This window comes from Rhinopithecus bieti, unplaced genomic scaffold (genome assembly GCF_001698545.2).
Source record: "Rhinopithecus bieti isolate Rb0 unplaced genomic scaffold, ASM169854v2 scaffold_33903, whole genome shotgun sequence".
Taxonomy (NCBI): Eukaryota; Metazoa; Chordata; class Mammalia; order Primates; family Cercopithecidae; genus Rhinopithecus; species Rhinopithecus bieti.
Genome location: NW_016814625.1, coordinates 241,525 through 265,751, shown reverse-complemented (window position 1 = coordinate 265,751; position 24,227 = coordinate 241,525). Strand labels below are relative to the sequence as shown.

Here is a 24,227-nt window from a genome sequence, read left to right as displayed (position 1 = left end):
AAACTAACCCCATCAACATCTCCATCAATATTTGCTGAATTGTTTTTGAATAATGCAAATCTTAAGTATCATTTTTAAATTTTTTTTTTGAGACAGAGTCTCATTCTGTTGTCCAAGTCGGAGTGTAGTGGCACAGTCTCAGCTCACTTCAGCTTCTGCCTTCTGGGTTCAAGCGATTCTCCTGCCTCAGCATCCCGAGTAGCTGGGATTACAGGCACACACCACCACGTCTGACTAATTTTGTATTTTTAGTAGAGATGGGTCTCACCATGTTGACCAGGCTGGTCTCAAACTCCTAGCCTCAAGTGATCTGCCCACCTTGGCCTCTCAAAGTGCTGGGAATGCAGGTGTGAGCCACTGCGCCCGGCTTTAAGTATCTTTTTTTTTTTTTTTTTCGAGACAGAGTCTCACTCTGTCGCCCAGGCTGGAGTACAGTGGTGCGATCTCAGCTCACTGCAAGCTCTGCCTCCTGGGTTCACACCATTCTCCTGCCTCAGCCTCCTGAGTAGCTGGGACTACAGGCGCCCGCCAACGTGCCCAGCTTATTTTTTTTTTTTTTTTTTGTATTTTAGTAGAGACGGGGTTTCACCGTGTTAGCCAGGATGTTCTTGATCTCCTGACCTCATGCTCCGCCTGTCTCGGCCTCCCAAAGTGCTGGGATTACAGGCGTGAGCCACCGTGCCCGGCCAGTATAATTTTTAATGTCTTCCCAACGCTTCATTCCACGGCCACTTGATGTTACATTTAATCAACTCCTACTGTTGAATTTTAGATTGCTTCCAAATTTTCCCTAGTTTAAAGAATGCCTATGAATATTGTTGTTCAGAGTTTTTGGTGTTCAACTGAATTATTTCCTTAGCATAAATTTTCATGAGCAAGATTACTTGTCAAAGGCAAGACTGTGTTTATGGCTCTCTAGGACTATACCAATCAGAAACATTATCAGCGTTGAATGAGTTCACCCATTTCCTGAGAATCTTACCAGACTGGAATTTATCAACTTGAAGTCACTGTATTCTGACCCAGGGATGCTGCTTGTTTTTACTCCTTGAGTATTACTCCTATATTCAGGAGTCCACCCATCCCCATTGCCAACACAAACTACCTGCCCAAGTTCTCATATGTTTCTAAATCCTGATGAAAATATCTTTCTCCAGGAAACCTGCCCCACTTTATTCGGCAGTGTTCTGTTCTGTCCTATATTTTCCCTTTCTTCACACACTAATCTCTTTGGATTACGTAAACCCCCAAGTTATTGGGCAATTGTGTACCAGAGAGTAGTGGGAGATGAGAGGCCTTATCAGAAAGATTCTGAAATTCCTGCTGATAAGGGCACCTCAGGCCCAAATGTTGAAATGAGAGAAGTAAAAGAGATATCATCAGATTGTACCTAAGATAACCAAGTGAGTCATGGTGGTTGCAAAGGTTGACTGAGCTTACTGGGGTAGAGGTGAGGGATGGGATGAGGGGAGGTGGTGCCAAATGTCCAGAGTCCAGGTTGCCAGTGAAAAGTGATCATGATTGGAACCCTGCCGGATAGGCAGAGGCCTGGTAGCAAAGGGTTTCGTATCATGCTAATGAGTTCAGATTGTCACTGGAAAGACAGAGGGGGCCATGAAAGGCTTTGAGACAGGTGAGCTGATCAGTCTTAGACTTTTGTATAGCTGAGATAATGAACTGACAAGGAGGGATATGAGAAGCAAGAAAGTCTGTTAAGAGGTTGTTTGTATTTCTCCAGTGGAGAGATGCCCAGGGCTTGAGCTAGGATCTTCAGCTTTTTAATTTGCGTTTGTGTTCGCTCCTCAATAAGTCTGGCAGGCAGGACTCCTGGGGGCAAGAACTGTTTTCTGTTCCTTGTGTCTCTCCCAAGATGGTAGCACCACGCTTGGCACACAATGCTGTGCACTTAAAGGCTTATGAATATGCAGAGCCCTTTCTGGGGTGGAAATATCCAGCGGGTGAGGCAGCCACTGTTCCTCTAGCTTCCAGGGAGCTTCTAGTCTGATGTGAGAGATCTAGAAACCATGGATCATCATCATTCAAAAGAGCATCTAGTCAAACTCCCTCACTTTACAAATGGGAAATTGAGGCTCGGAGGAAGAAAGTAACACAAGACTGGAATCCAGATCTCCTGGCTCCTGGTCAAGGAGAGAAGCCATCTCACAGCATTTTTTCATGAAGGAGTCATGGTCCCTGATCTTGGGAAGCTTCCATCCAGGCAGAAGAGGCCCAGCATTTAGTCAGTTGTAGGGGTAGAATGAAAGGTACAGGTGCAGGCACAGACATCAGCACTCAGGTGGGTACAGATACAACACAAACTGTAGAGAGCAGATGGGTAGGGGGTGAGCAGTAATGGAACATTTACTATGAGCCAGGCACTGCAATCATGACTTTCTCACAAAGTATGTACAGTCTTCACCATTCATGAATGAGTTGATCTGTTTATTCACATCCATGTAAAAGATGAAGAAACTGCAGCTCAGGCTGATAAGAGTCAGAACCCTGGCTCAAACCAGTTCTGGCCACTGCCCAAGGCCTTCTCTAACCAGGGCACCAAGCTGCCTCTGCTGAAAGCACACAGGCTTGTAGAGTGACAGGATTTGATGTGGTAGCAGAAGTTCACGTGATGTGGCAGAAGTAATATGGAACTGGGAAATACAAAACCTGTGTTGATATTTCCTTTCTAACCCTGCCACATAGCAGCCATGGGACCTCAGAAAATGATGAAACCCCTCTCAGCTGCAACGTTCTGTAAGATGAGGTTAAATCTGCCCTGCCTAACTTACAAGGTGGTTGAGAGACTTAAACAAGATAATGTGCCTAATGTGTTTGTGAACCATAAAGAAAGTTCTGGGACAGTGAGAGGGAGCCTGAGATCGGAAGCATTTCCCGAGGACTGGTGGCTATAGTACTGCAGGGATGGAGACACCAGTGGCATTGAGGTGGAGCCTACTTTGGGATCTCTGAGCAGGACTGACACAGAGCCAGGGTCTGTGCTTCTTGGCTCTATTTTTCATGTAGTTAAGTACCCCTAAAAACTAAAGCATTTGCCAAATGGGCAACTTCCATGGGAGCATTTGCTACCCATTGTTTGTAACAATGGGTTCTGGAAGCCAGAACTGGCTTCTCTATCAGATACAGATATCATGGCCTTTGGCTCAGTATTCCCGGAGCTCCCAAGAGAAAGAAAAGACACCACAAGTAACAGTGGAGAAGTGGGAGCCTAGAGTAAATTCTGGCTGGGCCACCTGCTAGCCACATGATTTGGGAAAGTCATCATACCTTCTGGAACCCCAGATTCCTCCTTTGTAAACTGGCAGAACTCTAGAAGTTCTCTCATTCAATGGGATTGAGACTAGTGGTAAGAAGGTTATTTTAAAAAATAAGTTAAAGCCAGACATCATAAAAAATGATATATATTTACTTTAAACATTGAGTTTCAACTTAAAATAGCTAAATGCACGTGAATATAGGTCAATCTTTTGATGTAAGGCTGGGCCTTTGGGTTTTGCTGATTAGAATCCAAGATGATTTCCTTCCACGAGCCATGCCAGCAATGCATAGTCAATGGTTTCCTCAAAATGAAGCCAGAGCTTAAAGACTCTTAAAAATAAATAGAAATATAAAATTCTGTTAGATACTTATGACTTTGCTCCTAATATTTTACCATTGTCTCTCCCACACCTAATTTTGTTTGTTTGTTTGTTTCTCTTTTTTTTTTTTTTTTTTTGAGACAGAGTCTCGCTGTGTCGCCCAGGCTGGAATGCAGCGGCACGGTCTCGGCTCACTGCAACCTCCACCTCCCAGGTTCAAGAGATTCTTCTGTCTCAGCCTCCCGAATAGCTGGGATTACGGGCAGCCACCACCGCACCCTGTTAATTTTCTTTTGTATTTTTGGTAGAGACAGGGTTTCACCATGTTGGCCACCTGAGGCAGGTGACCTCAGGTGATCCACCTGCCTCAGCCTCCCAAACTGCTGTGATTACAGGCATGAGCCACTGTGCCCAGCCTCCATCCCTAATTTAACTATGAATTTTGAGGGACTCACTTTTTCAAGTATTTCCAAAACTTTCAACCCATTGTATTTTTTTTAAGAAAATGCTATTTACTCTAACAATCAAACCCAGAAATGTGTAGCAATTCAAGAACAATATAAGCTTCTTATTCACATGGAGGCCAAAGCAGGTGCTCCTAATTGATGAGTGGCTCTCCTCCAAGCATGGTTCAGGGATGTGTAGGCCCTTCATTTCTGGCTCTGCAATCTTCCATATGTGGCTTCCAAGTTTACTGCTTTTGAATGCATCAAGTGAGAAGAAGAGGAAAGAAAGAAGGGAAGGATGATGGAGGCACACTCGCTCTTAACTAACTACCTCAGCCTGGAAGATAAGAAGTGCAAGCATAACACTTCTGCCCACAGTCCCTTGGTAGGAAAAGTAGAGACATAGTCCCTTCTAATGCAAAGGGTTCCGGGAAATGTAGTCCAACTCTGTGCCTAGCAATTAGAGGAGACAGGTTTGTGAGGACATAGTGTCTGCCACATGAGACTATGCTATCACAGAAACAACTCCCTTTATCTCTGCACTCATTTCATTCATTTATGTCAATGCCAAGATTGGGAAATTCTTGGGGCCAGGCACGGTGGCTCATGCCTATTATCCTAGCACTTTGAGAGGCAGAAGTGGGTGGATCACCTGAGGTCAGGAGTTCCAGAGCAGCCTGGCCAACATAGTGAAACGTCATCTCTACTAAAATAGAAAACTTAGCCTGGCGTGATGGTGCACGCCTGTAATCCCAGCTACTTGGGAGGCTGAGGTAGGAGAATCGCTTGAACCCAGGAGGTGGAGGTTGCAGTGAGCCAAGATCATGCCACTGCACTCCAGCCTGGGCAACAGAGCAAGACTCTGTCTCACAAAAAAAAAAAAAAAAAAAAAGATTGGGAAACTCTGATTTATGTAATATGTGACTAAAATACATAATTACAATAATAAAAAATTAAAAGGTCTATTACTAAAATCAACTTGGTAAGTACAGCTCTAGTGGTGAAGCAGAAGTGCACAGGCATCCCAGAGATTGGCTGGCTTTGAACATTTTGTGACTGTAAACATCACTGCATATGTTTTATGAAACAAGCAGAGAGCATCCGTTAATTTGATTAGTGAGTTGAATTAGTGAAAGTCTATTAGGAGATTTTCTATTGTTCCTACCTCATGGAGTCATTGCAACTATTAATAAAATAATCCATGTGAGGTGCTTTGTATCCCCTTACATCAGTCGTCAATCTGAGTACTATTGTTATCCTGGGTTGGATAATTCTTTGTTGTCGGGGGATGTCCTATGCATTGTAGGATACTTATCAGCCTCCCTGGCCTCTACCAACTAGATGCCAATAACAGCCTCTTAGTTGTGACAATCCAAAACTTCCTCAGGTATGACCAAACGTCTCCTAGGGAGTAAAATAGCCCATGGTGTGATCTACTGCTTTTTATGATGATGAGCACTTACTAGTAACTCCTCTTTTGGTTCCCTTCTCCTCTGCATCCCCAACATCCATACCTTGCATTTAGGATCCCTCTACCTCAACAATTTGGCCATGAGTCCATAAGAGCAACAGCCCTTTAGTCTCTAAAGTGGGACAGGAAAGTTGGTAACATTGAACCCACATGGCATTTTACCAGTTTTCTAATTGCTAATACATGAGTCCTAGAAAATCAGATTGTCCTCTGAGAATTAAAACAGTAAAACTCATACAAAGTGAATGTGGGAATAAACTGAGATATTTTCTGGAAAGTGTGACTTAAGAGTTTGGAAATGCCTTAGACTCCAATCAAAGTAAATTGGATGTAATTTCCGCAAGAAGAATTGTAATTTATTGAGTGTCAACTTAATCAATTGTACCTTGTTCAAAGAAAGAAACAGAAATAGGAAATGATCTAGTTTTATTTTTTTTGTTGTTGTTGTTCTCGTAAGCTGCTAAAGACATCCTTATACCCATACATTACTCATGACTGTACATGTGTTTTTCTATAGAATAAATTCCTGGAAATTGAATGAAACTGGAGTACAGACTACAACACTGCCTTCCAAAAACTTGGTGCAAATTTAGATTTCCACTCCTATCAAGGATATATGTGCATCTGGAGACAGGATAGTATAAAAAAAAGATGTACGTGTATGACTGTTTCCCAAAAGCCTTGATGATACTTTATTCTGTGTTTTAACTTTAGCCAATGTGATGGGTAGAAAGCAGTAAGTTGGTCTTATTTTATTTTGCTAGTATGCTCTATTTCTAAGTTGTTTGTATTCTGTTATAAATTACATTTTAAAATGATCAGACTGGGCCAGGTGCGGTGGCTCACGCCTGTAATCCCAGGACTTTGCGAGGCCAAGGTGGGTGGATTACCTGAGGTCAGGAGTTTGAGACCAGCCTGGCCAACATAGTGCAACCCCATTTCTACTAAAAATATAAAAATTAGTTGGAGGTGGTGGTGGGTGCCTGTAATCCCAGCTACTTGGAAGTTTGAGGCAGGAGAATCGCTTGAACCTGGGAGAAGGAGGTTGCAGTGAGCCAAGATCACGCCATTGAACTCCAGCCTGGGCGACAAGAGCAAACTGCCTCTCAAAAAAAATAAAATTATTAGACTGGTTTTTTGTTTCTGTTTTTTGTTTGTTTGTTGAGAGAGAGAGAGGATCTCACTTTGTCACCCAGGCTGGAGTGCAGTGGTGGGATTTCTGCTCACTGCAGCCTCAACCTGCTGGAATCAAGCAATCCTTCTGCCTCAGCCTCCTGAGTAGCTGGGACTACAGGTGCACGTCAGCCAGCAGGCGTGGCTAATTTTGTGTATTTTTCGTAGAGATTGGGTTTCGCCATGTTGCCCAGGCTCCTGAGCTCAAGCATCTGCCCGCCTTGGCCTCCCCAAGTGCTGGAATTATAGGTGTGAGCCACTGCGCCTGGCTACACTGTTTCACTGTTTTTCTTGTTTGTTTGTTGAAATTAATAGTGATTGACTATATGTTCCAAGTATTTTATTTCAGTCTGCTACTTGCCTTTTGATTTTGTTTATAATATATTTCCTCAAAAAGAAGTGTAACATTTCTATATTCTCAAATCTGATAGTCTTTTCTTTTATGGCTTCTGGTATTCATGGCTCACTTTTTTAAAAACTTTGCCTATTATAATATTATTTTTTATATTACTTTTTAATTTTTTCCTTATGTTTAGATCTTTAATTCATCTGGAATTTTATTTTTTGATATGATGTGAGGTGTAAATCTAAGTTCATTTTATTTTCAAATTAAAATCTAATAATTCTAATACCTCATATCCAATAATTTAAAATGCCAACATAATAATTTCTTCCTTTCTTTCTTTCTTTCTTTCTTTCCTTCCTTCCTTCTTTTTTTTTTTTGGACAAAATCTTGCTCTGTTGCCAGGTTGGAGTGCAGTGGTATGATCTTGGCTCACTGCAACCTCTGCCCCCCAGGTTCAAGTGATTCTCCTGCCTCAGCCTCCCGAGTAGCTGGGACTACAGGCAAGTGCCACTATGCCTAGCCAATTTTTATATTTTTAGTAGAAACGGGGTTTCACTATGTTGGTCAGAATGGTCTCGATCTCCCCAGGTTCAAGCAATTCTCCTGCCTCAGCCTCTTGAGTAGCTGGGATTACAGGCATGTTCCACCAGGCCTGGCTAATTTTTGTATTTTCAGTAAAGACAGGGTTTCACCATGTTGGCCAGGCTGGTCTTGAATTCCTGACCTCAGGTGATCTGCCTGCTTTGGCCTCTCAAAGTGCTGGGATTGCCGGCGTGAGCCACCACGCCTGACCTTCTTGGCTATTCTTGCGTATTTTCTTCCACAAACTTTAAAGTTTAGCACGGTATTTCACATTGTACGTGAATAAACTGATGCTCTGCTTCCAAAACATGGCAGTGCACTTTTGCGCGGTGCCTGGCAGCTGTTGCAGAGGTAAGATTCCCTGACATGTTCATTTGAATGAAGGACAGGGACATCTTTTTTCCGTAGAGACCTGGTGGGCTGTTTGTCAATTTTATTTTAAGGAATTCTATTGGCTATAAGCAATAAATAACCTGCCAGTTATTTAGAAACAGCTCCTTAATTGGTCTGCAGTGACCACTTCTGCAAGGTCTCTTCTGCTTAGCAGCAACTTGGGCTACACCCAACTCTACCTTTTTTTTTCTTATTTATTCTACTTTAGGGGAAAAAAATGGACTGGGTCTCCTTTGTCATGTTTGTTCTCAAGTCTGACACCCAGACCTCCCTACATTCCTGTCCGAATCAAAGAATGTGTTTTCTCATGTAATACATCTGACATTTTTTATAGGGCATGCAGTGGGGAGTGCTCTGGAGGGGCCCAGGGCCCAGGTTCCCCATTTCTCAGTTATGCTCATTTTTAGTTATCAGGATCTCTCTCTCTCTCTCTCTCTTTCTCTCTCTGTCTCTCTTTTTGAGGCAAGGTCTTGCTCTGTCACCCAGGCTGGAGTGCAGAGGCACAAACATGGCTCACTGCAGCCTTGACCTTCTGGGCTCAAGCAATCCAATCCTCCCACCTCATCAGCAGCCTGAGTAGCTGGAACGACAGGAGGGTGCCACTATGCCTGGCTAAGTTTTTTGTTTGTTTGTTTTTTGTTGGTTGTTTGTTTGTTTTTGTTTTTTGGTACAGACAGGGTCTCACCATGTTACCCAAGCTGGTCTTGAATTCCTGGGCTCAAGTCATTCCCCCGCCTCTGCCTCCCAAAGTGCTGGGATTACAGGCATGAGCCACCATGCCCAGCCAAGAATCTCTCTTTTCTAATTAAGGCATTAACCTGAGCCAAAGAAAGAGCATGGCAGAGAATTCAACTGTTGCTGTCTGGCAAGATGAATTCATAATTTCTCAATGTGGTCTCTCGCAGCTCTGAGAGTTGATACTGGCAGAGCAAAAAGGGTGTCCCACAAAGGGATTAACTATATAATTGCCCTAAATGCTTTCAACTGGGCAACCTAGACTGGAGTTTGTCCCTTTTTTGCTGTACTCTAGGACACAAGGCTGTAAGAAAGAACCAGCACAGTAAGTCTAGAGTTTTGCAGCTACAGTTCCCCAAAGCTTTGACCTCAGTGAACCAGACCATGGCTAGGTTCCAAGAGGCTGAGATGTCTTGTACTAAAAGCCACTGGTTACCTGTCCTGGAAGGGGGGAATCTTTACAACCACATTCCACCTCAGCATGAACCCATATTCTATCTCAGCTCCACAGCCTACTTTGTATTTTCTCTGGCAGTCTACTGGTTACAAACCTTCTTCCTTATCCTATTTTATGTCATAGTAAAGTGAAACTCCCCAAATGTGGTACCATGAATGGTGCAAGTGTGCTTATACCATAGTAAAATTTGTTACATGCAAGTAGCATTTTCTATCTGCAATGGAAAAGTTTGGGAAGTACTACAGTAAAGAATCATTTGGGCCAGGCATGGTGACTCACACCTGTAATCCCAGCACTTTGGGAGGCTAAGGCAGGTGGATCATTTGAGGTCAGGAGTTCCAGACCAGCCTGGCCAACATGGTGAAACCCCATCTCAACTAAAAATACAAAAATTAGCCAGACATGGTGGCAGGCACCTATAATCCCAGCTGCTTGGGAGGCTGAGGTGGAGGATGCAGTGAGTCAAGATTGCACCACTGCACTCCAACCTGGGCGACAGAGCAAAACTCCCTCTCAAAAAAAAAAAAAATTCATTTGAGCTTACTTTAGCAAAAAAAAAAGAGGGATTTATTGAAAGACTTACAGAGGCATTTCATAACCAAGAACAGAAAACAACTGAGCACAGAAAAAAAATGGAAACTGGCAACTTTCTGTGTCTCTCTCCCAATGCTACTCCCCAATAGACTTTTTCTGTTCCATTTGCTTATGAAATCAGACATATCTGTCTCAGACCTTAATTCACATAATTTTCCAGCTCCACACAGTTTAAGGTCTCTGAGCCTCTTTATTTTAAAATCCAAGAGACAATTTAATTGACCTAGGATGAGTCAGGTGGCCACTCTAGTCATGTCTGACCTAAAATACAATACACATGTCACAGCGTTTCATATACCACCACCCTCCTGTAGACAAAGGGGGTTAGGCTAACCTGGGCATGGCAGAAAAAATGACCCACATATCTGCCATGAAGGTTGAAGAACCTGCAAGGCTGAGGTCCCTTCCTGGTCCTGAGTGGACTCATCCGGGTGAAGGCCACTTTATGAAGCCTCTGAGTAGAGAGCCACTGGCCTTCCTGAGGGAGTCCTCCATGAAAGCCCAAGAGAGGCATCTGGTTTTTAAAACTCCAGCTATCCTAATTGTGTCAATGTAGAGTAGGAAGGGGACAAGGACAATCATCTTAGAAACCTTCTGTCAGGCCAGGCATGGAGGCATGCACCTATAATCCCAGCTACTTGGGAGGCTGAGGCTTGAGGATCACTTGAGCCCAGGAATTCAAGGCCAGACCAGCAACACGGTGAGACCTTGTCTCTGAAAACAAAGAAAAAGAAAATCCCTCTCCTGGGGGCAAAGTGAGAATTAATATTGAGTAGGTAGCATGTCTTGATGGCATCAGTCCTGGAGTATCCCGTAAATTCTTCCATTAGGGAGAATTTGTTGCAATTCCTCTTGATTTGTCCTAATATTTTGAATTTTCTCTTTCTTATTTATTATTATTGTTGTGGGTATTAGCATTAGGTAGAGTTGGGGGTCTCCCTATATTACCCAGACTGGTCTCGAACTCCTGGGCTCAAGTGATCCTCCCGACTCGCCCTCCCAAAGCGATTCGATTACAGGCATGAGCCACTGCGCCTGGCCAATTTTCTGTTTCCATGGAGCACAACCCTGACAGTCAGTACTAATAGGGTTAAGAATCTGTCATAGGAGAAGTGGAAAATGCCTGAATCTATTTCAAGGAAATCACTACAGTTAAGTGGTGGGGTAACTCAAGAATCCAGGGTCACCAGGAGACTGAATAAGGACTATTGAGTAACTTGTCATGGAGAATAAACTATTCTCCTAAGGAGGCATGATCTACAGTGTCACATTCAACCAAGGTGCTTATTAAAATGCAGATTCCTGGTCTGGCCCCAGATCTACCAAATAAGTCAATAAGTCAATGGGGGTGAGATAGAACATTTGCATTTTAACAAGCTTCCTGGGTAAGACTAATGCACACTCACATTTGGTAACCTCTGTCCTAAAACTTGAAGCTTGAGATCCTTGGAATGAGCCACCTCACACCAACACTCAGAGTCCAATAACCATTTGAGAATGTGATGAAAGTGGTGGTACCTCGTTCAGAAGCATGTATACAAATAGCTACATATAGTAGGTGCATACAATTTCATGGGGCTCACTCATTCCCTGAAGCTCTTCTGCAAACCCAAATGAAGATTCCCTACACTGGAAAATATAGACTCTGAAATGCCTTGAGGGAAGAGAAAGAGGATGATGTTAACAATTTAGGGAAAGTGGGCAGGGAAAGGAGACAGTTACACAAACTCATTAAGATTCTGAGTTGGCTGTGGTAACCCGTGCTTGTGGTTTCAGCTACAGGTTGAGGATGAGGTGGGAGGATTGCTTGAGCCCAGGAAGTTGAGGCTGCCATAAGCAGCCTCTGCTCTCCAGCCTGGGCCACAGATCAAGACCCTGTCTCTAAAAAAAAGGAAAAAGAAAGAAAGAGAGAGAGAGAAGAAAAGAGAAAAAAAAAGAAAGATTCTGGAGTCAGGAAAGTTTTGATCCCAACCCTGGCTCAGCCACTTACCAACTGTGTGACAGCATCAAGTTTCTTAATCTCATCAGGACTCACTTTCTTCATTTGTCACATGAGAATAATATCTCCCAACAGGATTGTAAAGAGTCTTAAATGGGGCTGGGTGTGGTGGCTCATGCCTGTAATCCCAGCACTTTGTGAGGCCAAGGTGGACAGATCACTTGAGGTCAGGTGTTTGAGACCAGCCTGGCCAACGTGGTGAAATCCCATCTCTACTGAAAATACAAAAAATTAGCTGGGCGTGGTGGTGGGTACCTGCAATCTCAGGAGGCTGAGGCATGAAAATCACTTGAACCCGGGAGCCGGAGATTGCAGTGAGCTGAGGTGGCGCCACTGCACTCCAGCCTGGGCAACAGAGTGAGACTTGGTTAAAAAAAAGGAATTTTAAATGAGATAATATATTTGGATCTCGTAGCATAACAGTTGACACATCATTAATGAGAGAGAAGTGATATGGAATTTATTTTTAGGTCAACAGGTCAGTAAATGATCAGGTTATTATTCGAGGAACAAAAGACAAGAAGGCACACTCCTTAGCATGTCCCAACAAGAATATTCATGCAGGTAAGGCAGCTGTGAGGAAACATTTCTGCAAATCACAACTGTCCGGTCCACCCATTGTGCTATCAAAATTTCCATTCAGAGAGAGACTTTCCTCAACATTGCTAGAAAAATCAGCATGCATATGTGATGAGCATAGAAGAAACAAACCTGGTGAAATAAAATATGCGATAAAAGGACAAAGAAAGCAGAACAAATGTAGGAAAGAATCTAATTCTCCAGAATTTCAGAGCCAAAAGGGGTCTCGGGGATCAGCTGACAAACCCCTTAGTAACAGAACCTTCCTAGCAGCCTTTTTTCCCCCACACTTTTTTTACATTTTGCCAAAGATACTATTCACTGTGAAGTTGCAAAAGCTTTAGTTCACTTGTTGTGTTTCCTCTCTCCATAATTGAATGTTAGGCCATCCTTTTGTATTAGCAAATTGGTCTGACAAAAACAGCATTATAAATGGTGAAAATACAAACAAATTCTCCCAGCTCTGAAATTCTCCTTGGACTCCAGTGGTTGACACAAATAAATTAGAGGTGATGGAGTTCCTCGAGTGCAGAGGGCGATAGAAGTTCATTCTTCCACTGGCAAAGAGAGAGAGCTGTCTCCCTGCAGTTTGGGAGATTGGGCAACCACTCTCTAGGGATGCTGCAGAGCTTGCTATCCTCTCTCCTTCCAGACAGGTTGGCAGTCCCACTGAGAGCTGACTCCTCTTTCCTGAAAGTCTATGGGGTGGGGGTGGCGGGGGGAGTGCTGTGCATCCAGGTGCCCCCCTCTGGTATAACCTGAGACTAGAAGGCAACTATATTCCCGGCTTTTGAGAATACCGAGTCAGGGTAATGGGGATGACGGGACAAAGACCAGGCAGGACATGCTGGAACTCAAGGCTCAGGCCTTGAGGTTTTTTTTCTTTTCTTTTCTTTTCTTTTTTTTTTTTTTTTTGAGACAGAGTTTTACTCTTGTTGCCCAGGCTGGAATGCAGTGGCATGATCTTAACTCACTGCAACCTCTACCTCCCGGGTTCAAGTGATTCTTCTGCCTCAGCTTCCTAAGTAGCTAGGATTAAAGGTACCCACCACCATGCCCAGCTAATTTTTGTATTTTTATTTTTAGTAGAGATGGGGATTCACCATGTTGGCCAGGCTAGTCTTGAACTCCTGACCTCAGGAGATCCACCCATCTCAGTCTCCCAAAGTGCTGGGATTACAGGTGTGAGCCATTGCACACAGTCAAGTTCCACTGTTCTTGACAGCACCACCTTGGGCATACGAGGTAGGGACCCTTTCCTATGCTTCCCCACTGTTCTCCGAGAGCTGTCCTGGGCATAGACAAAGAGAGCCAGTGCCATCTCCCCAGAGCCTCTTTAGAAGGACCCAACTGGAGTTGCTCATATTTCATTCTCATCTGTTTAGAAAGGAAATCAAAACAACGGCAGAGGCCAGGTGCAATGGTTCACACTTGTAATTCCAGCGCTTTGGAAAGCTGAGGCAGAGGAATCCCTTGAGCCTGGGAGTTCAAGGTAATACAGCAGAACCCTGTCTCTACAAAAAAACTTGAAAATGAGCTGGGCATGGTGGTGTGTGCCTGCGGTCCCAGCTACTTGGGAGGCTGAGGCAGGAGGATCACTTGAGCCCAGGCATTCAAGGATGCAGTGAGGTATAGTCATGCCACTGCACTCAAGTCTGAGCAATAGAGTGAGATCCTGTCTCTAAGAAATAATTAAAAATAAGCTTAAAAAAAACTGCATAATGCAAGGAGGCTACTTTGGAAGCAACCATGGTTGTTTCGGCAACCATGATCCTTATCATAAAGGCCCCATTACTTTCCTACCTGGGCAAAAGCATGTAACCCAACCACAACCTTGCCTCCCATTCTGGCCAGCTGTGGGGTGAGAGATTCTCTAAGTCTCAGGATTTTCCAATGAGCTGGTGGAAAAGATTCCTGATATTTGGTGAGTTTCTGTCAAGAAATCAAATCATGGCTGAGGATGGTAGCTCATGCCTATAATCCCAGGACTTTGGGAGGCCAAGGTGGGAGGATCACTTGAGGCCAGGAGTTCAAGACCAGCCTCGGCAACATAGCAAGACCTTGTCTCTACAAAGATAATTAAAAAGAAATAAATTCATTATTTAAAAAAGAAGAAATCAAATCAGTCAAATGTGCACTACATTGCTCATCTCCATGCCCAGGCAGTCATTTATTAATTTATTGAAAACAGGATTGAGCTCCTACTCTATGCCAGTTGCTGGGTTAGATGCTGAGGAGACCAAGATGAGTAAGACACTGCTCCTCCTCACATCTTGGGAACAGAAACTTAACAGCTGACTGCAATATGATAAAGTGTTGCAACTTGTATTTTGTTTCAACCCTTGGGCAAAAAGAACTTAATAGTTCATGTAAATTAAAAAAGCATAAATAATCAAAATGTTAATCCAAAAACCAGACTCTAAATATTTTAAAGAGGTTTATTCTGAGCCAATATGAATGAATATGGCCCGGAAACACAGTCTTGGGAGGTCCTGAGATAGTATGTGGGAAGCAGTTGGGGACTACAGGTTTTTGTTTTGTTTTGTTTTGTTTGAGATGGAGTCTCACTCTGTCACCGGGCTGGAGTACAGTACAGTGGAGCAATCTCAGCTCACTCCGCTTCCTGAGTTCAAGTGATTCTCCTGCCTCAGCCTCCCAAGTAGCTGGGATTACAGGCACATGCCACCACACCCGGTTAATTTTCTTTTGTATTTTTAGCAGAGATGGGGTTTCACCATGTCAGCCAGGATGGTCTCAATCTGCTCACCTTGGCCTCCCAAAGTGCTGGGATTACAGGTGTGAGCGAGCCACCATGCCAGGCCTGCAGTTTGGTTTTCTACATTTTAGGGAGGTAGGACTTGCAAGCAAAGTCATAAATTAATACATGGAAGGTATACATTGGTTCAGCCTGCAAAGGCAGGATATCTTGAAGTGGGGGAGCTTACAGGTTATAGGTGGATTTAGAAATGCTTTAATTTGTCATTGGCTAAAGGAGTAAAGCTCTGTTTAAAAATCTGGAGTCAGCAGAAAGGGATGTTTTAGATAAGGAATTCTATTAACCAATACACTGGGTTGCAGTGACCTGTAGGAGTGTGTGAATTACCCCTTGTCTGGCATGGCCTTAGGTCCTGTTTGTAATTCAGTATCTTATTGTCACGAAGAGTCCATTTTGTTAGTCTTAGTCTTATGATCTCTGTTTTAACATTAATGCTGGTCAGCTGTGCTTAAACTCCAAAACGGAGAGGGTATAATGAGGTATGTCTCACCTCCCTCCCCCCATGGCCAAGAACTCAGTTTTTCAGGTTTCTCTGGGGTCACCCGGGCAAAGAGGGGGTCCATTTAATTGGTTGGGGGGCTTAGGATTTTATTTTTAGTTTATGAAAACAAGGCAGGCTGGGTGTGGTGGCTGACACCTGTAATCCCAACACTTTGGGAGGCCGAGGAGGGCGGATCACGTGAGGTCAGGAGTTCAAGACCAGCTTGACCAACATGGTGAAACCCCATCTCTGCTAAAATACAAAAATTAGCTGGGCATGGGGGTGTGTGCCTGTAATTCCAGCTACTCGGGAGGCTGAGGCAGGAGAATTGCTTGAACCAGGGAGGCGGAGGTTGCAGCAAGCTGAGATCGCACCACTGCGCTCCAGCCTGGGAAACACAGTGAGACTCTGTCTCAAAAAAAAAAAAAAAAGAAAAAAGAAACATGGCAAAGGCAAGGATCCCCTCAAGAACGACTGGAATTTAATAATTGAACACTGTCAGCACTCTCTGCTTCTGCTTGTGAGTCTATCTCATTCTCTCTCAGTAGAGGCCAGTCCTGTCCATGTATTGGAAATCAAGGCTGCCACCAGTCCCCGAGTTTAATGTCTCAAACTCCAACACCTGAAAGCACTTAATTCTTTCTTACTTACTGTTTGAAAAATTCTTAGGAAGCTGCACTGGTTGGTCCATCTTGTGTCAGGTGCCTACCCTTGGTCCACCCATCTGATAAATAATATGTCCACTCTTACAGAAGCCATTTGTTTGTGGGGGAAAAGGGACAGCAGAATCGGGTAAAAGAGGGTGAATGTTTTTAAGTCAACCCCAAGAGACGAAACATCATTTTCTTACCTGAGTAGGGTTTCCAGACACAATACAGGATGCCCAAATATTGCATGGGACATAATTATACTAAAAAAAGTATTCATTCGTGTTTATCTAAAATTCCAATGTAGCTGAGTATCCTGTATTTTTATTTATTAAATCTAGTAACCCTATTCCTGGGGCACTTTAAGGAAAAAGGAAATATCTGGTTTCTGGATGGTTTGAAGGCAGTGCTGCGCAGTGACTACATTTTCCAGTTTAGATTCCTAAACTAGAAGATTTGGACAGCCATGCTTGGGAAGGTCAGAACCCCAGGCCACAGCTATCATGCAGGTGGCATACAATTTCCTACCTATTAGGGATAGTGCAAGCCTTCTCTCACCTCTTCAAGAAAGTATATTAAAATCAAGAGAAAGTGACAGTATTTTAGGGCTAACTTTGAGCTTGCTCTAATTTATTTGTTATGTAAACCTCGCTCAAAACTCAAAATAGTAAGAATTCATGGGTCAAGAGCACTCAGCCCTAACTGTTATCTATCTTGTTGCTGGGGCCACAACCCTGGGTTCTCAGGAGAGACACTCTAGTCTGACTGGGTCACATGCCTAAGTACTGTAGAGAGCAGACATCAGTCAAATGGAACAGGCAGTAGGCACTCCCAGAAGAGAAAGCAAGATGCTGCCAGCAGAAAAAGGCAGAAAGGATGCTTGGGGAGGCCAAACCAGCAGACGTTCCTTCTGATGATGTTGAGAGAGTTCTGTTCACATTGAAGAACTGGTGCTCTCTTGTCCCTGCCTGTGGTGCTGCAGACCATAGAAGGGAAAGCTGGCCAACTGAAGGCTTCACTGATCACTAAGTAGTCCCCCAGGTGGTGACTCTCCACAGAGATGGCATGACAACCAGGCCTACCCCAGTCAGGTGTGAAAATGAAGAAAGAGATTTGCTGGTGCTAAGAATGCTCAAAACACTTCTGGAGCAATTCACCTTTTAAAAATAAATTAGAGGCCGGGCGTGGTGGCTCATGCCTGTAATTCCAGCACTTTGGGAGGCCGAGACAGGCGGATCACGAGGTCAGGAGATCGAGACCATCCTGGCTAACACTGTGAAACCCCATCTCTACTAAAAATACAAAAAAATTACCCAGGCATGGTGGTGGGCACCTGTAGTCTCAGCTACACGGGAGGCTGAGGCAGGAGAATGACGTGAACCCAGGGGGCGGAGCTTGCAGTGAGCCGAGATCACACCACTGCACTCCAGCCTGGGTAACAGAGCAAGACTCCATCTCAAAATAAATAAATAAATAAATAAATAAAATAAATAAATAAATTAGAGCTGGGCATGGTGGCTCACACTTGTAATCCCAGCACTTCAGGAGGCCAAGGCGGGTGGATTGCTTAAGCTCAGGAGTTTGAGACCAGCCAGGTCAACATGGTGAGACCCTGTCTCTACAAAAAATACAAAAATTAGCTGGGTGTGGTGGCACATGGCTGTAGTTCCAGCTACTTGGGAGGCTGAGGCAGGAGGATTGCTTGAGCCCAGGAGGCAGAGGTTGCAGTGAGTCGAGATCACACCATTGCATTCCAGCCTGGGCAGCAGAGTGAGACTCTGTCTCAAAATAAATAAATAAATTAGAAACAATTCAAGGCTACATCCTTATTAAGGTCATTCTGACTTCCTTGCATTGCAATAGGCATTCCTGAGTGGGAAGGAAGATTCCTGACTGGATGAGGAGACAGCCAGTGCACAAACTGCTGCAAACAACTGGCCACCACAGCCAGCAGGAAGTGGCCGCCACTCCTACTCCACATGAGTTATTGTATTGCTTTACTTCCCTGCAGAACTGGGGTGGGTGGGGTTATGTCTTCATCTGAGTAGGCTCATAGGTGTGGGTCTTTTGTGTGTGCATCACCCATCATCTGGTGTGTGACAGAGACAATAAGAGGCTCGAGGGCAGGTACCTGGACTTGGCCCCAGCCACCTGACCTTGCCTGAATTGAGGATAAAGGGAGAGGAGACGGGCCTGGGTCTAGGATATTTGGAATCAGGACAACCATCCTGCTTACTGACTTATTGGGTAGCAGTCGCTGTACTAGGGAGGCTGAGGCTGGAGGATCGCTTGAGCCCAGGAGTTTGAGGCTGCAGTGAGCCGTGATCACATCACTGCACTCCAGTCTGGGTGACAGGGAGAGACCCTGTCTCAAAAAGAGAAATAAAATAAATAAATAAATAAGGCTGGGCACTGTGATTCATGCCTGTAATCCCAGCACTTTGGGAGGCCGAGGCGGGTGGATCACCTGAGGTCAGGAGTTGGAGACCAGCCTGGCCAACGTGGCGAGACCCCATTCCTACTAAAAATACAAAAATTAGCCGGGCATGGTGGTGCATGCCTGTAGTCCCAACTTCTCGGGAAGCTGAGGCAGGAGAATCACTTGAACTGGGAGACGGAGTTTGCAGTGAGCTGAGATCACGCCATTGCACTGCAGCCTGGGTGACAGAGCAAGACTCCGTCTCAATAAATAAATAAATAAAACAAAATAAGTAAGATGACTGCTCCAGCTCCTGCCATCACGTCCACAGTCCAATCAGTCAGAGGGGTACAGGGGAGGTGAAGCATATGCCTCGGACTTTAGGGAACTACCCAGAAGTGGCACTCGTCCCTTCCACTCATATCCCATCGGCTAAAACTCCATCACAAGGCCACAGCTCACCTCACAGGAAGCTGGGAAGTGTAGTCTTGAGTCAAGGAGCCAGATGCCTTGCTGAGCTTTGAGATTCACTATAAAGGAAGAAGGAATGGGTATGTGTTTACTAGCTGTAACCATGCCCTGTTACATGGTTGTCTCTGCATTTCCCCTGCATGCAAAGCCAGGACTTACTTCCCAGAGTTCATTCCTGAAAATGCTCAGATCTCCAAAGGTGGTGCAGGAGTGTGGAAAGGCTTGCAGCATTTGGATGGAGACAGGACCTGGCGCTGGAGTGGGCGAGGAGGCGGGAAACACCCTCCCGTCATGCTCTTCTTGCTCAGCTTTGGGAGGCTGAGCTTTGACACATCCTTCCCTCCCTCTCACCCCAGCCTCTGCGGCCCCCAATTCAGCTGACTCCCAACCAGTCTCCTTCTTTCTTCTCCCACCTCAGGTGCACCTTCCTGGGCCACACCCCCAGCCCCCTCACACTGTGGGAAAATCCAAGTATCCAAAACGGCAAGCCAGGTTTTCCTGTGATGGCATGGCAGCTGCCCATTGGGAAAGAGATAGTCCCCTTCAGCCACTGAGAGAAAGCTGGACTCCCCAGCAGCTGGCCCCAGCAGGTCCCTCACATGTAGAGGTCCTCCTCCTCCTCACAGTGACACAGCTCCTTCTGCTCCCTCAGCCCAGGGAGCAGGAGAGACGGAGAGGAGGGGGCAGTGGGCTGGACTCCAGGATCTTCCCCAAGACAGCAAGGCTGACTGGAACACTCACTTCCCTCTGACCTTCTCTTCTGGCCTGGCCTAACCTACAGACCATGTCACCTCCACACAGTTTCCTTTCACAGCTACCCCTCTCCCACCTCCCCAGTCTCTCACCACCCTCTCAGAAAGCTCTCCCTGACCCTGGCAGGCATCTGCCTGCTCTAGCAACCCCCCCACAACTTTCTGACTGAGGCCAGCCAGGGCCAATAACTGCCTCCCTGAGCCACGCCTTCTTAATATAACCTTCTCTGAAAGAGGAAAGCTAGCTAACAACCCTGTTCTGCTTTGATGAGCTGACCCTGCTTTTTCTAGTCACAGGGGCAGGCTGAGGCCAAATTTTCCATCCGTGGAGAAAGGCCAGGGTAGGGGGATGGGGGTGGCCCCATGGGCCAGTCCGCCTGCCACTTACTTGGTTTGAATTAGTGGGTGCCTTAAAAAGGAGCAAATGCAGCCTGGTTCTCAGAGCTGGGCCAGGCGCAGCTCAGAGACCAGGCAGAAAGCCGAGAGGAGAACACATTTCATTTTGATGGGAAACAGATTTGAGAAGGGAAAAAATGAGAATGAGAGAGGAATGAAACCCCGGCACTCCCAGCAGAGCAGCTGGAGGGCTGCCTGGTGTGGCCTCCCACGATGATCCTGCTCACCACCCTCCCGGCCCCAACTCCCGCATGCCACAGGGTTGCACGTCCATGTGCACGGCCCTCTCACTGCCCTGTCCCTCATCGGACCCCCACAGCAGCCCTGAGCGGTAGGCTGACCAGAGTCACTAGCACAGCGGATCAACCAGATCCTGTTGTTCAAGAGCAGCAGCACGAGAGAGGAGGGGCAACAGAAGCCTGAGATTTAGAAACTCAGTGACGGGATCAGGTCCTCAGTCTGCAAGAGATTTGCATGTATTTGCCTAAGTTATGCAGCAGCAAAGACTCTTTGCCTATATTTAGATGTAATAAAATAATCGTATCCTTTTGAAAACTGAGATGGGGCTATTCTAAGGCAGCCAAAGATTACCTGTTCATGTATGATGCATGTAAAACTGTATGGAGAATTACATGAACAACCTATAATCACTAGGACCCCGGAAAAAATTCTCTTTTCCATTTCCTCCACTAGTGGAATTTCTCACCTCATAAAGTGGGGAAGTAGGATCCCTCCCCACTTTACAAGGTGAGAAACTGCCCCCTATCTCCCCAACAATTAAACCCTAAGGCTATTGTGTTTGCCATTAAGAGAAACATTGGCCCCAGTCTAGGGATGAAGGAAATCAGGCAGGGTACAGGAATACACGAGCATCATGAGCTTAGTCTGCAAGAAATGTAGTTTCTCCTTTCCCCTTTCTAGTCCCACATGGAGCTTTCATGATGCCTGCAGGTGAGGGCCTATGGATGCCAGGCACTGTATGGGGTGCAAGGGTTACAGACATGAGTATGACCTCGCCCTTGGCCTCAGAGTCCTCAAAACAGGTGCATAAAATGATCCTATCAGTATAAAATAGTAAGACAGAATTATGTACAGAGGAGGAGTGCTTGGCCTGGAGAATGGAGGTGGGAATTCCATGAGTGTTTCCAGGAGAAAAAAAGAAGCAAATGGAGCATAGTCTTAGCGGATGAGTAAGAACTGGCGGGGTGGTGACGGCACGGAGGCATGGAAAAGCAAAGCAGGAGACTGTCCTGGAAATTCAGGCAGGGGCCGGTGGAGCCGAGGAGGGTTTTGTGTGTCTGCCAAGGGTTGGCTCACTGTCCTGCAGGCCAAGGCAGCTTTCAGGTGAAGAGTGATTCGGTCACCTTTAACAAGGGTGTTTTGGGCTGCACCATGGGCTGGAAGGCTGGAGGGAGGTCAGAGGGGAAGCTGCTGCAAATATCCAAAAGGTGATGAAGGTCTGAGCAATAGTACCATAGGGAGGTGGGTGGAGGAGAGAGCAGGACTAAGAAAAATCAGAAAGTGAATCAATAGGACTGGTTGGTAGGTGACTCTAGAGGGCAATTGTAAGGAGGAGGAAAGAGGGACATGAAGGAATCCAGCAGACAGACATTGTTTTCTCTGTTGGAGAGATCTGGAAGTCAGAGAGGATAAAGCTGTCCAGGAGACAGAAGAAGAGTAAAATATTTTTTTTTTTTTCCTTACAATGGCCAGATAGAGCTGTTGGGCAACCCCTCAGCTGAGATGCTCCCTTCATTGGAGACTCTGTAGCTCCAGCTGCTTGCAAGCTCAGGCAACATCCTGCAGCCTCTGGAGGATTTAATTCAATTCAACAAATGCTTACTGAACAGCTACTCCACATAGGGAAAGGAGAATCTAACCATGATTGAATACTTAAATTGTGTTCCCAGAGTGTTAAGTGCATTTACATGTAATCTCTTCTCTAGTCACCATCCCCTCATCCCTGAGAGGTCATCACCCTCCAGGGGCCTGAGAGGTCAAATCATTTGTCCAAGTTTGGATGGTAAGTAAGGGGTAGTGCCAGGAGGTAAACCCAGAAGTAGTGACTTATCACTAAGTCACATTGTTCCACAATGAAGCCAGGAGGTTGCAAGTGACAAATACACTATTTTAAGCAAATCAAGGAATGCCTTGGCTTATTTAACTAAAAAGCACATGAGTCAGCTGGCTCCAGGCACAGCTAGATCCAGGAGCTCAAAAGATGCTGTCAGTTCTCTCTTGCACTTGCTCATAAATGCGTAAATCCATCTCACTCCCATTTATGTTCATCTTGGCTCATACATAAGGCAGCATAGCATGCATAGCATAGCATGACCATTTTGGAGTCCCACAGCCTGGGTTCCAATCTGGACTCCACCACCTGACTAGCTGGATGATTTCAGATGAGCTGCTTAACTTCCCAGTGCCCCTGTTTCCTTGTCTGTAAAATGGATATAATAATATGATTACCTCTTAGGATCCTTGTGAGGAGTAAATTAGATCATCCACACAGTGTACTTGGAGCACGGTCTGATACAAAATCAGCACCCCACTATATCAGCCATTGTTCTTTCCATCTCTGCCTCTTTTGAGGTGAGTCTCATTCTCTCCTGTTAGGTGCCTTCTTCCACGTGGCCCAGAGAGATGGCCCCAAGCAACCCCACCTTACATAATCCTTTCAGCCTCTGGTCTCAGGAAAAGAGCTCTTTCTCCGTGTATGGAGGTTGCGTGCCCATCCCTGCAGCCATCTCTGAGGCCAGGGGCTGCATCTTCTGTGCTGCTCTGTGGAGGTAGAGGTGGGACACCATGACTCACAGCCCACCCTGGGTCATATAGAAGTAGAAGAAGGAGGGTTCGTTAAAAGATGGGATGCTGTGAAGACAAAATAACATAAGTCCACTGTTCTGTGCTAGTTGCCATTATGACAGAGTGTGACAAAAAGTGAGTACAGCAGAGTCTCCTCTTCATGAAAACTTCTATCAAAGCAGGAAAGATGAGACAAGGACACATTTATCCAGAAGGCAGACTATGACAAACTCCATGAGAGAAAGACTGTTAAGACCCCCTGCAATTTTCAGGAAAGAAAAGATCACACATGGTTGGGTGAATCAGTAACCAGTCTGATGAAGGAGTTTGGCTCCTGGAGATGGTGTCCATTCAGCAAGTACAATAGCGTAGGGGAAGAGGAGCTCCTAGTTTGATAGCATACGGTAGAGAAAGGAATACTGAGCGATGAGGCTGGAAGGCAGAGCTGGCAACAGCACACGAACAGAAAGGAGGTGGAGGTCAAGGACTGTTAACTCAGGGGACTAGAAAAGAAACAGCTGTACATAGATATTGAATTATCAAGACAGAAGGCAGGGGATGCATGATGTGGAATAGGCTGTGAGTCAGATGCTGAGGTCACTTAGAAAGTTCTGGGCCGGGCACGGTGGCTCATGCCTGTAATACCAGCACTTTGGGAGGCTGAGGTGGGTGGATCACCTGAGGAAATCGAGACCAGCCTGGCCAACTTGGTGAAACCCCATCTGTACTAAAAATACAAAAAATTAGCCAGTCATGGCACCTGTAGTCCCAGCTACTTGGGAGGCTGAGGCATGAGAATCGCTTGAACCTGGGAGGCGGAAGTTGCAATGAGCCCAGATTGCATTATCGGACTTTAGCCTGGGCAACAAGAGTGAAACTCAGTCTAGAAAGAAAGAAAAGAAAGAAAGAAAGACAGAGAGAGAGAGAGAGAGAGAGAGAGAGAGAGAGAGAAAAGAAAAGGAAAGAAAGAAAGAAAGTTAGTTCTGGATTTATGAACATCATCATTTAGGATGAGGAGAAGCCAGGAAAAGCAGATGGCCAGATGGTAAAGATTTTTAAAGAAGAATCTTAATTCTTAATCCCCAATGCCCTCCAGAGATTTCTTTAATTTA

General features: G+C 45.3%; 1 long non-coding RNA gene across 1 annotated transcript; it reads right to left on the bottom strand.

Moving 5' to 3' along the window:
- Positions 1-3,471: 3,471 nt before the first annotated feature.
- Positions 3,472-19,479, bottom strand: LOC108514989 (uncharacterized). Its single transcript, XR_001881397.1, has 3 exons — positions 19,322-19,479; positions 19,154-19,221; positions 3,472-3,603 (listed from the first exon to the last, which is right to left on the bottom strand). It is a non-coding gene; the product is annotated as an uncharacterized LOC108514989 (long non-coding RNA).
- Positions 19,480-24,227: the final 4,748 nt, after the last annotated feature.